The sequence below is a fragment of the Microtus pennsylvanicus genome, chromosome 21, assembly GCF_037038515.1.
Source record: "Microtus pennsylvanicus isolate mMicPen1 chromosome 21, mMicPen1.hap1, whole genome shotgun sequence".
Classification (NCBI taxonomy): Eukaryota; Metazoa; Chordata; class Mammalia; order Rodentia; family Cricetidae; genus Microtus; species Microtus pennsylvanicus.
In genome coordinates, this window is record NC_134599.1 from 36,797,717 (window position 1) to 36,811,787 (window position 14,071).

Genomic DNA, 14,071 nt, shown 5'->3' on the forward strand with positions numbered 1-14,071 from the left:
TGGACTCGGTCCAGCAGGATGTCCCTGGCCTCAAAGGCTGGGCTCCTTCCTTCCTGCCTGCCCGCTGCTGTCTCCCATGATTCCCCGGCGCATCCATTTTGACTTAGTTAGGGATGGACTCGGTCCAGCAGGATGTCCCTGGCCTCAAAGGCCGGGCTCCTTCCTTCCTGCCTGCCCACTGCTATCTACCATGATTCCCCGGGGCGTCTATTTTGACTGTAGTCAGGGATGGACTCGGTCCGGCAGGATGTCCCTGCTGGGCAGGTAGAGGCCCAGCAGGGATTATTATATTTCTATTTCAATATCGATGAAATAAAAGACTGCTAGGAGTGGGCGGGGCCAGGGGTGGTGGCGGGGACAGGGGTGGGCGGGGCTAGGAGTGGGCGTGGCTGGGGTTGGGAGCTGGCCAGGGGTGCGCAGTGCTAGGAGTTGGCCTGGCTTGGGTTTGGGGCGGGCCAGGGGTGCAGCATTGCTAGGGGTGGACATGGCCAGGGTTTGGGGCAGGGCCAGGGGTGCGGTAGAGCTATGGGGTGGGCGGTGCAAAAGTGGGCGTGGCTAGGCGTTGGGGCCAAGCCGGGTGTGTGGCATGGCTATGGGGTGGGCGGTGCTTGGAGTGGGGCGTGGCTAGGGCTGAAGCGGGGCCAGGTGTGAGGCATTGCTAGGTGTGGGCGGTGCTAGGAGTGGGCATGGCTAGGGCTGAAGCGGGGCCAGGGGTGCGGCATTGCTACCGGGTGGGCGGTGCTGTGATTGGGGCTTGCTTAGGGTTTGGTTTAGGCCTAAGGTTAGGGCGTGGCTAGGGGTGGGGCGGGGTGTGGGGAGCCACTCCACTACTCCGCAGGACTACATCTCCCATGATTCCACGTGACGACCATTTTGCCTGTAGTCAGCGACGATTCGGTCCAGAAGGATGTCCCTGGCCTCTAAGGCCGGGGTCCTCCCTTCCTGCCTGCCCGCTGCTGTGCGGGACTATGTCTCCCATGATTCCCCATGACAACCATGTTGCCTGTAGTCAGCGATGGACTCGGTCCAGCAGGATGTCCCTGGCCTCAAAGGCCGGGCTCCTCCCTTCCTGCCTGCCCGCTGCTATCTCCCATGATTCCCCGGGGCGTCCATTTTGACTGTAGTCAGGGATGGACTCGGTCCGGCACGATGTCCCTGGCCTCAAAGGCCGGGCTCCTTCCTTCCTGCCTGCCCGGTGCTCCGCGGGACTACATCTCCCATGATCCCCTGTGCCTGCCAATTTCCCCCACTTACAGCCCCCCCAACTGCTCTGCATCTATATTCAATCATCCGCCTATTTCATCGATGTTAATTAGATTCATATTTAAAACTAGTTAATATCATGGACGATTAATTATGTTGAATAATAAATAGATCGTTTGTATTCAATCAGTGCAGGCGGGGGGGGGGGGGAGTGGACAGAGCTCTGTGTCCCCGCGGCGCCGCATCTGCTTCCCACCTGGAAAATTAGAATATTGTACACATAATAAATAAATAAATATAAAAATTAGGATATTGTGTACATCATAAATCAATAAATATTTTTTAAAAATAAATAAAAATAAAAAAATAAACACCTCTTCTATACACAAAGGATAGAGAAGCAGAGGGAGAAACAAGAGAAACTTTGTATTTCACAACAGTGACAAACAGCATAAAGTAACTTGGGGTCACCATAACTGATAATGAAAAATCCATTTGATAAGACTTTAAGGCTTTGAAGAAAACCTGAAAAGGACCCAAAAATATTGAAAAATCTCCCAAGGTCTTGTAGGAGTAGGATCAACAAATATGGGAGCTACAGCAATGGCGATCTATAAATTTGATACATTACCCGTGAAAACGTAAAATAAATTTTTACAGACCTTGAGGAAACAACAATATTCAACTTTATAAAAAAAAAAAAAAAACCAAAAAATGTCTTTTTTTTTTTGAAAAACAGGGGAAAATACGCACAGTGATTTTTTGGGGGGGAAATGTGTGCGTGGTATTCCTGGATAATTCCTACTGGTTTGGGGCACGGATCATCTTATAGGGACCCGAAGAAAATTTAGGATTATTTCCTTTGAAAAACAGGATGAACCCACAGCCTCTCGTTTTCAGAAGCAAATTCTCTTCTCCAGAGTAACATTGCTTTTGAATTTCATTCGAGGTATTTCAAAAATATTTACCTTGAATTAAGTAATTCATTAATAAACAAATATCCTTTCTCGCCGCGGTTGCCACTCCTCACGACTCAAACCATGAAAAGATAACATGATAGCATAGAGTGTCACTATTCTCCGTGTATCTGTATTTTTGTACTTGATTTTAATTTAATTTTAATTGACTCACGAAGATCTGTCTGTCTCTGCCCTCCAGGCTTGTGCTACCACACCCAGCAACTCTCTTTATTCCTTATTTTTCGATTTTTACTTTAAGAACTTCAACTTTTAGCCTGCCCATATTTTTAACACATTGTAAATCATTTTAAAACTTTTCTTGGTGCTGAAGAGATGGCTCAGAGGTTAAGAGCACGGCCTGCTCTCCCAGAGGTCCTGGGTTCGAGTCCCTGCCACCTCATGGTGGCTCACAACCATCTGTGGTGGGTTCTGGCGCCCTCTGCTGGCGTGAGGGCATACACGCAGACAGAATACTGTATACATAATAAGTAAATATAAAATTAGAATATTGTATACATAATAAATAAATGTAAATATTAGAATATTGTATACATAATAAATAAATGTAAAAATTAGAATATTGTATACATAATAAATAAATGTAAAAATTAGAATATTTTATACATAATTAATAAATATAAAATTAGAATATTGTATACATATTAAATAAATAAATAAATATAAAGATTACATTATTGTATACATAATAAATATAAAAATTAGAATATTGTGTGCATAACAAATATATAAATTAGAATATTGTGTGCATAATAAATATATAAATTAGAATATTGTGTGCATAATAAATAAATATGAAAATTAGAATCTTGTGTACATTCTAAATCAATATCAAAATTAGAATACTGTATACATATTAAATAAATAAATATAAAGATTACAATATTGTATACATAATAAATATAAAAATTAGAATATTGTGTGCATAACAAATATATAAATTAGAATATTGTGTGCATAATAAATATATAAATTAGAATATTGTGTGCATGATAAATAAATATGAAAATTAGAATCTGTGTACATTCTAAATCAATATCAAAATTAGAATACTGTATACATATTAAATAAATATAAAAATTAGAATATTGTATACATAATAAATATAAAAATTAGAATATTGTGTGCATAATAAATATAAAATAAGAATATTGTATACATAATAAATATAAAATTAGAATATTGTATACTTAAAAAATAAATATGAAAATTAGAATATTGTGTACATTTTAAATAAATATAAAAATTAGAATATTGTATACATAATAGATACATATAAATAGTAGAATATTGTATGCATAATAAATACATGTAAAAATTACAATATTGTATAGATAATAAATAAATATACAATTAGAATATTGTGTGCATAATAAATAAATATAAAATTAGAATATTGTGTACAAATCGATAAATATTTTAAAAAAGAAAAGGATGGAGAAAAATTTGCCTTCCCAGTGCCTACACATATTAACGCTCAGCAAACTGGGAGATAAAAGTCGACTGCACTCCCACTGGGAACGCTCAACCGCACGAGCATGAGTCTATACGTTGTAAATGAAGCCTTGGAAATCACACGCAAGCGATTCCATAAATCTATAAAATACCATTCTACGGATTGCATTTTGCTATTTGACTCAAAAAAAGTTTTAATATTTATTTCATAATAAAAAAAAATAATAATGATGACGGAAAAAAAACACGCCAAACAGGTTTTCTTTATTTCTCACAAAACTTTATTGCCACGTGAACCCGAGTGCTAGAGTTTGTAGATTTTACTTTAGAAAGATTGTTTGAGTCAGCAAAGATATTTTTTGCCTAGATGGGGATCCCAAACAGCTCCTGAAATTAATTAATGAAATTAATTACCCGGGTGACAGAATGGGTTTAAAGAAATTAGGGGCACAGAAGGGAAAAAATTAAGAGAGACAGGGTAGGGACGCTTAACGATTTCCAAAAAAATTCATTTAATCAAAAATTCAAATAGCGACAAAGATTTGCAGAGTCCCAGAGAGTTAACAGCAGAAGCGGAAAGGGAAATGAAGACGGTTTAGGAAAAAATTACAGAAAAAACATGTAAATAGGGTGGATCCAAATCTTCGTGGTCTTCTATTCGTATTGCTTTCCTGAATTTCTCCTACAGGAATTTTAATTTTAATAATTTTAATTTTTAATTTTAAATTTAATTTAATCCAGAGGGAAGATGCTATTTTAGAATGACTCTTCTTAAGACAAAAACCAAGTAAAAAAAAACTGGATCAGACCGGATGCACCTGGATCAAACTGGATCAAACCAGTGTAGACAGGTTCAAAACCGGATCAAGCCTGATCAGACCGGATCAAACTGGTTCAAACTGGATCAAAGAATGAAAACTCACGGAGAAAAGATCTCTGGATTAATTATGAAAGGTAAACGGAGACTTTGTCAACGAGCAGGTAGAGGCCCAGCAGGGATTATTATATTTCTATTTCAATATCGATGAAATAAAAGACTGCTAGGAGTGGGCGGGGCTAGGGGTGGTGGTGGGGCCAGGGGTGGGCGGTGCTAGGAGTGGGCGTGGCTGGGGTTGGGAGCTGGCCAGGGGTGCGCAGTGCTAGGAGTTGGCCTGGCTTGGGTTTGGGGCGGGCCAGGTGTGAGGCATTGCTAGGTGTGGGCGGTGCTAGGAGTGGGCATGGCTAGGGTTGGTGGCGGGGCCAGGGGTGCGGCATTGCTAAGGGGTGGGCGGTGCTGTGATTGGGGTTTGCTTAGGGTTTGGGTTAGGCCTAAGGTTAGGGCGTGGCTAGGGGTGGGGCGGGGTGAGGGGAGCCACTCCACTACTCCGCAGGACTACATCTCCCATGATTCCCCGTGACGACAATGTTGCCTGTAGTCAGCGATGGACTCGGTCCAGCAGGATGTCCCTGGCCTCAAAGGCCGGGCTCCTTCCTTCCTGCCTGCCCACTGCTATCTACCATGATTCCCCGGGGCGTCTATTTTGACTGTAGTCAGGGATGGACTCGGTCCGGCAGGATGTCCCTGCTGGGCAGGTAGAGGCCCAGCAGGGATTATTATATTTCTATTTCAATATCGATGAAATAAAAGACTGCTAGGAGTGGGCGGGGCCAGGGGTGGTGGCGGGGACAGGGGTGGGCGGGGCTAGGAGTGGGCGTGGCTGGGGTTGGGAGCTGGCCAGGGGTGCGCAGTGCTAGGAGTTGGCCTGGCTTGGGTTTGGGGCGGGCCAGGGGTGCAGCATTGCTAGGGGTGGACGTGGCCAGGGTTTGGGGCAGGGCCAGGGGTGCGGTAGAGCTATGGGGTGGGCGGTGCAAAAGTGGGCGTGGCTAGGCGTTGGGGCCAAGCCGGGTGTGTGGCATGGCTATGGGGTGGGCGGTGCTTGGAGTGGGGCGTGGCTAGGGCTGAAGCGGGGCCAGGTGTGAGGCATTGCTAGGTGTGGGCGGTGCTAGGAGTGGGCATGGCTAGGGCTGAAGCGGGGCCAGGGGTGCGGCATTGCTACCGGGTGGGCGGTGCTGTGATTGGGGCTTGCTTAGGGTTTGGTTTAGGCCTAAGGTTAGGGCGTGGCTAGGGGTGGGGCGGGGTGTGGGGAGCCACTCCACTACTCCGCAGGACTACATCTCCCATGATTCCACGTGACGACCATTTTGCCTGTAGTCAGCGACGATTCGGTCCAGAAGGATGTCCCTGGCCTCTAAGGCCGGGGTCCTCCCTTCCTGCCTGCCCGCTGCTGTGCGGGACTATGTCTCCCATGATTCCCCATGACAACCATGTTGCCTGTAGTCAGCGATGGACTCGGTCCAGCAGGATGTCCCTGGCCTCAAAGGCCGGGCTCCTCCCTTCCTGCCTGCCCGCTGCTATCTCCCATGATTCTCCGGGGCGTCCATTTTGACTGTAGTCAGGGATGGACTCGGTCCGGCACGATGTCCCTGGCCTCAAAGGCCGGGCTCCTTCCTTCCTGCCTGCCCGGTGCTCCGCGGGACTACATCTCCCATGATCCCCTGTGCCTGCCAATTTCCCCCACTTACAGCCCCCCCAACTGCTCTGCATCTATATTCAATCATCCGCCTATTTCATCGATGTTAATTAGATTCATATTTAAAACTAGTTAATATCATGGACGATTAATTATGTTGAATAATAAATAGATCGTTTGTATTCAATCAGTGCAGGCGGGGGGGGGGGGAGTGGACAGAGCTCTGTGTCCCCGCGGCGCCGCATCTGCTTCCCACCTGGAAAATTAGAATATTGTACACATAATAAATAAATAAATATAAAAATTAGGATATTGTGTACATCATAAATCAATAAATATTTTTTAAAAATAAATAAAAATAAAAAAATAAACACCTCTTCTATACACAAAGGATAGAGAAGCAGAGGGAGAAACAAGAGAAACTTTGTATTTCACAACAGTGACAAACAGCATAAAGTAACTTGGGGTCACCATAACTGATAATGAAAAATCCATTTGATAAGACTTTAAGGCTTTGAAGAAAACCTGAAAAGGACCCAAAAATATTGAAAAATCTCCCAAGGTCTTGTAGGAGTAGGATCAACAAATATGGGAGCTACAGCAATGGCGATCTATAAATTTGATACATTACCCGTGAAAACGTAAAATAAATTTTTACAGACCTTGAGGAAACAACAATATTCAACTTTATAAAAAAAAAAAAAAAAACCAAAAAATGTCTTTTTTTTTTTTTGAAAAACAGGGGAAAATACGCACAGTGATTTTTTGGGGGGGAAATGTGTGCGTGGTATTCCTGGATAATTCCTACTGGTTTGGGGCACGGATCATCTTATAGGGACCCGAAGAAAATTTAGGATTATTTCCTTTGAAAAACAGGATGAACCCACAGCCTCTCGTTTTCAGAAGCAAATTCTCTTCTCCAGAGTAACATTGCTTTTGAATTTCATTCGAGGTATTTCAAAAATATTTACCTTGAATTAAGTAATTCATTAATAAACAAATATCCTTTCTCGCCGCGGTTGCCACTCCTCACGACTCAAACCATGAAAAGATAACATGATAGCATAGAGTGTCACTATTCTCCGTGTATCTGTATTTTTGTACTTGATTTTAATTTAATTTTAATTGACTCACGAAGATCTGTCTGTCTCTGCCCTCCAGGCTTGTGCTACCACACCCAGCAACTCTCTTTATTCCTTATTTTTCGATTTTTACTTTAAGAACTTCAACTTTTAGCCTGCCCATATTTTTAACACATTGTAAATCATTTTAAAACTTTTCTTGGTGCTGAAGAGATGGCTCAGAGGTTAAGAGCACGGCCTGCTCTCCCAGAGGTCCTGGGTTCGAGTCCCTGCCACCTCATGGTGGCTCACAACCATCTGTGGTGGGTTCTGGCGCCCTCTGCTGGCGTGAGGGCATACACGCAGACAGAATACTGTATACATAATAAGTAAATATAAAATTAGAATATTGTATACATAATAAATAAATGTAAATATTAGAATATTGTATACATAATAAATAAATGTAAAAATTAGAATATTGTATACATAATAAATAAATGTAAAAATTAGAATATTTTATACATAATTAATAAATATAAAATTAGAATATTGTATACATATTAAATAAATAAATAAATATAAAGATTACATTATTGTATACATAATAAATATAAAAATTAGAATATTGTGTGCATAACAAATATATAAATTAGAATATTGTGTGCATAATAAATATATAAATTAGAATATTGTGTGCATAATAAATAAATATGAAAATTAGAATCTTGTGTACATTCTAAATCAATATCAAAATTAGAATACTGTATACATATTAAATAAATAAATATAAAGATTACAATATTGTATACATAATAAATATAAAAATTAGAATATTGTGTGCATAACAAATATATAAATTAGAATATTGTGTGCATAATAAATATATAAATTAGAATATTGTGTGCATGATAAATAAATATGAAAATTAGAATCTGTGTACATTCTAAATCAATATCAAAATTAGAATACTGTATACATATTAAATAAATATAAAAATTAGAATATTGTATACATAATAAATATAAAAATTAGAATATTGTGTGCATAATAAATATAAAATAAGAATATTGTATACATAATAAATATAAAATTAGAATATTGTATACTTAAAAAATAAATATGAAAATTAGAATATTGTGTACATTTTAAATAAATATAAAAATTAGAATATTGTATACATAATAGATACATATAAATAGTAGAATATTGTATGCATAATAAATACATGTAAAAATTACAATATTGTATAGATAATAAATAAATATACAATTAGAATATTGTGTGCATAATAAATAAATATAAAATTAGAATATTGTGTACAAATCGATAAATATTTTAAAAAAGAAAAGGATGGAGAAAAATTTGCCTTCCCAGTGCCTACACATATTAACGCTCAGCAAACTGGGAGATAAAAGTCGACTGCACTCCCACTGGGAACGCTCAACCGCACGAGCATGAGTCGATACGTTGTAAATGAAGCCTTGGAAATCACACGCAAGCGATTCCATAAATCTATAAAATACCATTCTACGGATTGCATTTTGCTATTTGACTCAAAAAAAGTTTTAATATTTATTTCATAATAAAAAAAAATAATAATGATGACGGAAAAAAAACACGCCAAACAGGTTTTCTTTATTTCTCACAAAACTTTATTGCCACGTGAACCCGAGTGCTAGAGTTTGTAGATTTTACTTTAGAAAGATTGTTTGAGTCAGCAAAGATATTTTTTGCCTAGATGGGGATCCCAAACAGCTCCTGAAATTAATTAATGAAATTAATTACCCGGGTGACAGAATGGGTTTAAAGAAATTAGGGGCACAGAAGGGAAAAAATTAAGAGAGACAGGGTAGGGACGCTTAACGATTTCCAAAAAAATTCATTTAATCAAAAATTCAAATAGCGACAAAGATTTGCAGAGTCCCAGAGAGTTAACAGCAGAAGCGGAAAGGGAAATGAAGACGGTTTAGGAAAAAATTACAGAAAAAACATGTAAATAGGGTGGATCCAAATCTTCGTGGTCTTCTATTCGTATTGCTTTCCTGAATTTCTCCTACAGGAATTTTAATTTTAATAATTTTAATTTTTAATTTTAAATTTAATTTAATCCAGAGGGAAGATGCTATTTTAGAATGACTCTTCTTAAGACAAAAACCAAGTAAAAAAAAACTGGATCAGACCGGATGCACCTGGATCAAACTGGATCAAACCAGTGTAGACAGGTTCAAAACCGGATCAAGCCTGATCAGACCGGATCAAACTGGTTCAAACTGGATCAAAGAATGAAAACTCACGGAGAAAAGATCTCTGGATTAATTATGAAAGGTAAACGGAGACTTTGTCAACGAGCAGGTAGAGGCCCAGCAGGGATTATTATATTTCTATTTCAATATCGATGAAATAAAAGACTGCTAGGAGTGGGCGGGGCTAGGGGTGGTGGTGGGGCCAGGGGTGGGCGGTGCTAGGAGTGGGCGTGGCTGGGGTTGGGAGCTGGCCAGGGGTGCGCAGTGCTAGGAGTTGGCCTGGCTTGGGTTTGGGGCGGGCCAGGTGTGAGGCATTGCTAGGTGTGGGCGGTGCTAGGAGTGGGCATGGCTAGGGTTGGTGGCGGGGCCAGGGGTGCGGCATTGCTAAGGGGTGGGCGGTGCTGTGATTGGGGTTTGCTTAGGGTTTGGGTTAGGCCTAAGGTTAGGGCGTGGCTAGGGGTGGGGCGGGGTGAGGGGAGCCACTCCACTACTCCGCAGGACTACATCTCCCAGGATTCCCCGTGACGACGATGTTGCCTGTAGTCAGCGATGGACTCGGTCCAGCAGGATGTCCCTGGCCTCAAAGGCTGGGCTCCTTCCTTCCTGCCTGCCCGCTGCTGTCTCCCATGATTCCCCGGCGCATCCATTTTGACTTAGTTAGGGATGGACTCGGTCCAGCAGGATGTCCCTGGCCTCAAAGGCCGGGCTCCTTCCTTCCTGCCTGCCCACTGCTATCTACCATGATTCCCCGGGGCGTCTATTTTGACTGTAGTCAGGGATGGACTCGGTCCGGCAGGATGTCCCTGCTGGGCAGGTAGAGGCCCAGCAGGGATTATTATATTTCTATTTCAATATCGATGAAATAAAAGACTGCTAGGAGTGGGCGGGGCCAGGGGTGGTGGCGGGGACAGGGGTGGGCGGGGCTAGGAGTGGGCGTGGCTGGGGTTGGGAGCTGGCCAGGGGTGCGCAGTGCTAGGAGTTGGCCTGGCTTGGGTTTGGGGCGGGCCAGGGGTGCAGCATTGCTAGGGGTGGACGTGGCCAGGGTTTGGGGCAGGGCCAGGGGTGCGGTAGAGCTATGGGGTGGGCGGTGCAAAAGTGGGCGTGGCTAGGCGTTGGGGCCAAGCCGGGTGTGTGGCATGGCTATGGGGTGGGCGGTGCTTGGAGTGGGGCGTGGCTAGGGCTGAAGCGGGGCCAGGTGTGAGGCATTGCTAGGTGTGGGCGGTGCTAGGAGTGGGCATGGCTAGGGCTGAAGCGGGGCCAGGGGTGCGGCATTGCTACCGGGTGGGCGGTGCTGTGATTGGGGCTTGCTTAGGGTTTGGTTTAGGCCTAAGGTTAGGGCGTGGCTAGGGGTGGGGCGGGGTGTGGGGAGCCACTCCACTACTCCGCAGGACTACATCTCCCATGATTCCACGTGACGACCATTTTGCCTGTAGTCAGCGACGATTCGGTCCAGAAGGATGTCCCTGGCCTCTAAGGCCGGGGTCCTCCCTTCCTGCCTGCCCGCTGCTGTGCGGGACTATGTCTCCCATGATTCCCCATGACAACCATGTTGCCTGTAGTCAGCGATGGACTCGGTCCAGCAGGATGTCCCTGGCCACAAAGGCCGGGCTCCTCCCTTCCTGCCTGCCCGCTGCTATCTCCCATGATTCCCCGGGGCGTCCATTTTGACTGTAGTCAGGGATGGACTCGGTCCGGCACGATGTCCCTGGCCTCAAAGGCCGGGCTCCTTCCTTCCTGCCTGCCCGGTGCTCCGCGGGACTACATCTCCCATGATCCCCTGTGCCTGCCAATTTCCCCCACTTACAGCCCCCCCAACTGCTCTGCATCTATATTCAATCATCCGCCTATTTCATCGATGTTAATTAGATTCATATTTAAAACTAGTTAATATCATGGACGATTAATTATGTTGAATAATAAATAGATCGTTTGTATTCAATCAGTGCAGGCGGGGGGGGGGGGGGGAGTGGACAGAGCTCTGTGTCCCCGCGGCGCCGCATCTGCTTCCCACCTGGAAAATTAGAATATTGTACACATAATAAATAAATAAATATAAAAATTAGGATATTGTGTACATCATAAATCAATAAATATTTTTTAAAAATAAATAAAAATAAAAAAATAAACACCTCTTCTATACACAAAGGATAGAGAAGCAGAGGGAGAAACAAGAGAAACTTTGTATTTCACAACAGTGACAAACAGCATAAAGTAACTTGGGGTCACCATAACTGATAATGAAAAATCCATTTGATAAGACTTTAAGGCTTTGAAGAAAACCTGAAAAGGACCCAAAAATATTGAAAAATCTCCCAAGGTCTTGTAGGAGTAGGATCAACAAATATGGGAGCTACAGCAATGGCGATCTATAAATTTGATACATTACCCGTGAAAACGTAAAATAAATTTTTACAGACCTTGAGGAAACAACAATATTCAACTTTATAAAAAAAAAAAAAAACCAAAAAATGTCTTTTTTTTTTTTTGAAAAACAGGGGAAAATACGCACAGTGATTTTTTGGGGGGGAAATGTGTGCGTGGTATTCCTGGATAATTCCTACTGGTTTGGGGCACGGATCATCTTATAGGGACCCGAAGAAAATTTAGGATTATTTCCTTTGAAAAACAGGATGAACCCACAGCCTCTCGTTTTCAGAAGCAAATTCTCTTCTCCAGAGTAACATTGCTTTTGAATTTCATTCGAGGTATTTCAAAAATATTTACCTTGAATTAAGTAATTCATTAATAAACAAATATCCTTTCTCGCCGCGGTTGCCACTCCTCACGACTCAAACCATGAAAAGATAACATGATAGCATAGAGTGTCACTATTCTCCGTGTATCTGTATTTTTGTACTTGATTTTAATTTAATTTTAATTGACTCACGAAGATCTGTCTGTCTCTGCCCTCCAGGCTTGTGCTACCACACCCAGCAACTCTCTTTATTCCTTATTTTTCGATTTTTACTTTAAGAACTTCAACTTTTAGCCTGCCCATATTTTTAACACATTGTAAATCATTTTAAAACTTTTCTTGGTGCTGAAGAGATGGCTCAGAGGTTAAGAGCACGGCCTGCTCTCCCAGAGGTCCTGGGTTCGAGTCCCTGCCACCTCATGGTGGCTCACAACCATCTGTGGTGGGTTCTGGCGCCCTCTGCTGGCGTGAGGGCATACACGCAGACAGAATACTGTATACATAATAAGTAAATATAAAATTAGAATATTGTATACATAATAAATAAATGTAAATATTAGAATATTGTATACATAATAAATAAATGTAAAAATTAGAATATTGTATACATAATAAATAAATGTAAAAATTAGAATATTTTATACATAATTAATAAATATAAAATTAGAATATTGTATACATATTAAATAAATAAATAAATATAAAGATTACATTATTGTATACATAATAAATATAAAAATTAGAATATTGTGTGCATAACAAATATATAAATTAGAATATTGTGTGCATAATAAATATATAAATTAGAATATTGTGTGCATAATAAATAAATATGAAAATTAGAATCTTGTGTACATTCTAAATCAATATCAAAATTAGAATACTGTATACATATTAAATAAATAAATATAAAACAGAAACCACATTACTTGAAATATTCCCGGATGCTCAGACCTAAATAATTAAATAATAAATCAGAAACCACATTACTTGGAATATTCCCAAATGCTCAGACCTAAATAATTAAATAGTAAAACAGAAACCACATTACTTGGAATATTCCCGGATGCTCAGATCTAAATAATTAAATAATAAAACAGAAACCACATTACCTGGAATACTCATTGGACAACAGCTTAAGCGTATTTATGGCTAAATCGTATATTAACGCATCTCCATTAATCTGAATATTGTCTTCCCTTGTAAAGTTCCAGCATCTGTCTAACAGTCTGCTCTCATTCTCCTATGGTTAAAATCATATTTTTCTTTAATTCTACGTTTCCATTTCTGGAACTTACATTTTTATATTCTCATTCTTATGATTTGGGATTGCCAACAAGTCTGCCTCAAAGTGAGGAAATAAAAACTCCATTAATACAAAATGAAAGGGGAGGGGGCTGGAGAGATGGCTCAGTGGTTAGAGCACGGCCTGCTCTTCTAAGAGGTCCTGAGTTCGAGTCCTGGCCACCCCATGGTGGCTCACAACCATCTGCAATGAGGTCTGGTGCCCTCTGCTGGCCTGCAGGCATACACACAGGCAGAATATTGTATACATAATAAATAAATGTAAAAATTAGAATATTGTATACATAATAAATAAATATAAAAATTAGAATATTGCATACATAATAAATATAAAAAGAATTAGAATATTATATATATAATAAATAAATATTTTTTTTTAAAAAAGGAAGAAATGGGTTAAGAGGCTGAAACTAATGGGCCAGGCAGTGTTTTTTAAAAGAATGCAGTTTCTGTGTAATTATTTCGGGTGGAAAGCTAGCCGGGTGGGCAGGAGGCGGCCCCGCCGCTCCTATGACAACACACTGAGGGCTCCTATCCCTCTGCGGGGTGTTGAGGTAAAATTCGTTTTTTTTTTTAATTTTAAAATTTTACCACCACCACAGCCTACTCCAGGTTGGAG

General features: G+C 41.1%; 1 long non-coding RNA gene across 1 annotated transcript in view; it reads left to right on the top strand.

Annotated features, from left to right (window-relative positions):
• Nucleotides 1–9,528, top strand: part of LOC142839466 (uncharacterized) — a 65,202-nt gene extending 55,674 nt beyond the window's left edge. The window contains exons 13-14 of the long non-coding RNA XR_012908760.1: nucleotides 4,377–4,589; nucleotides 9,322–9,528. This is a non-coding gene — a long non-coding RNA (uncharacterized LOC142839466). The remainder of the gene's footprint in view (nucleotides 1–4,376; nucleotides 4,590–9,321) is intronic.
• Nucleotides 9,529–14,071: the final 4,543 nt, after the last annotated feature.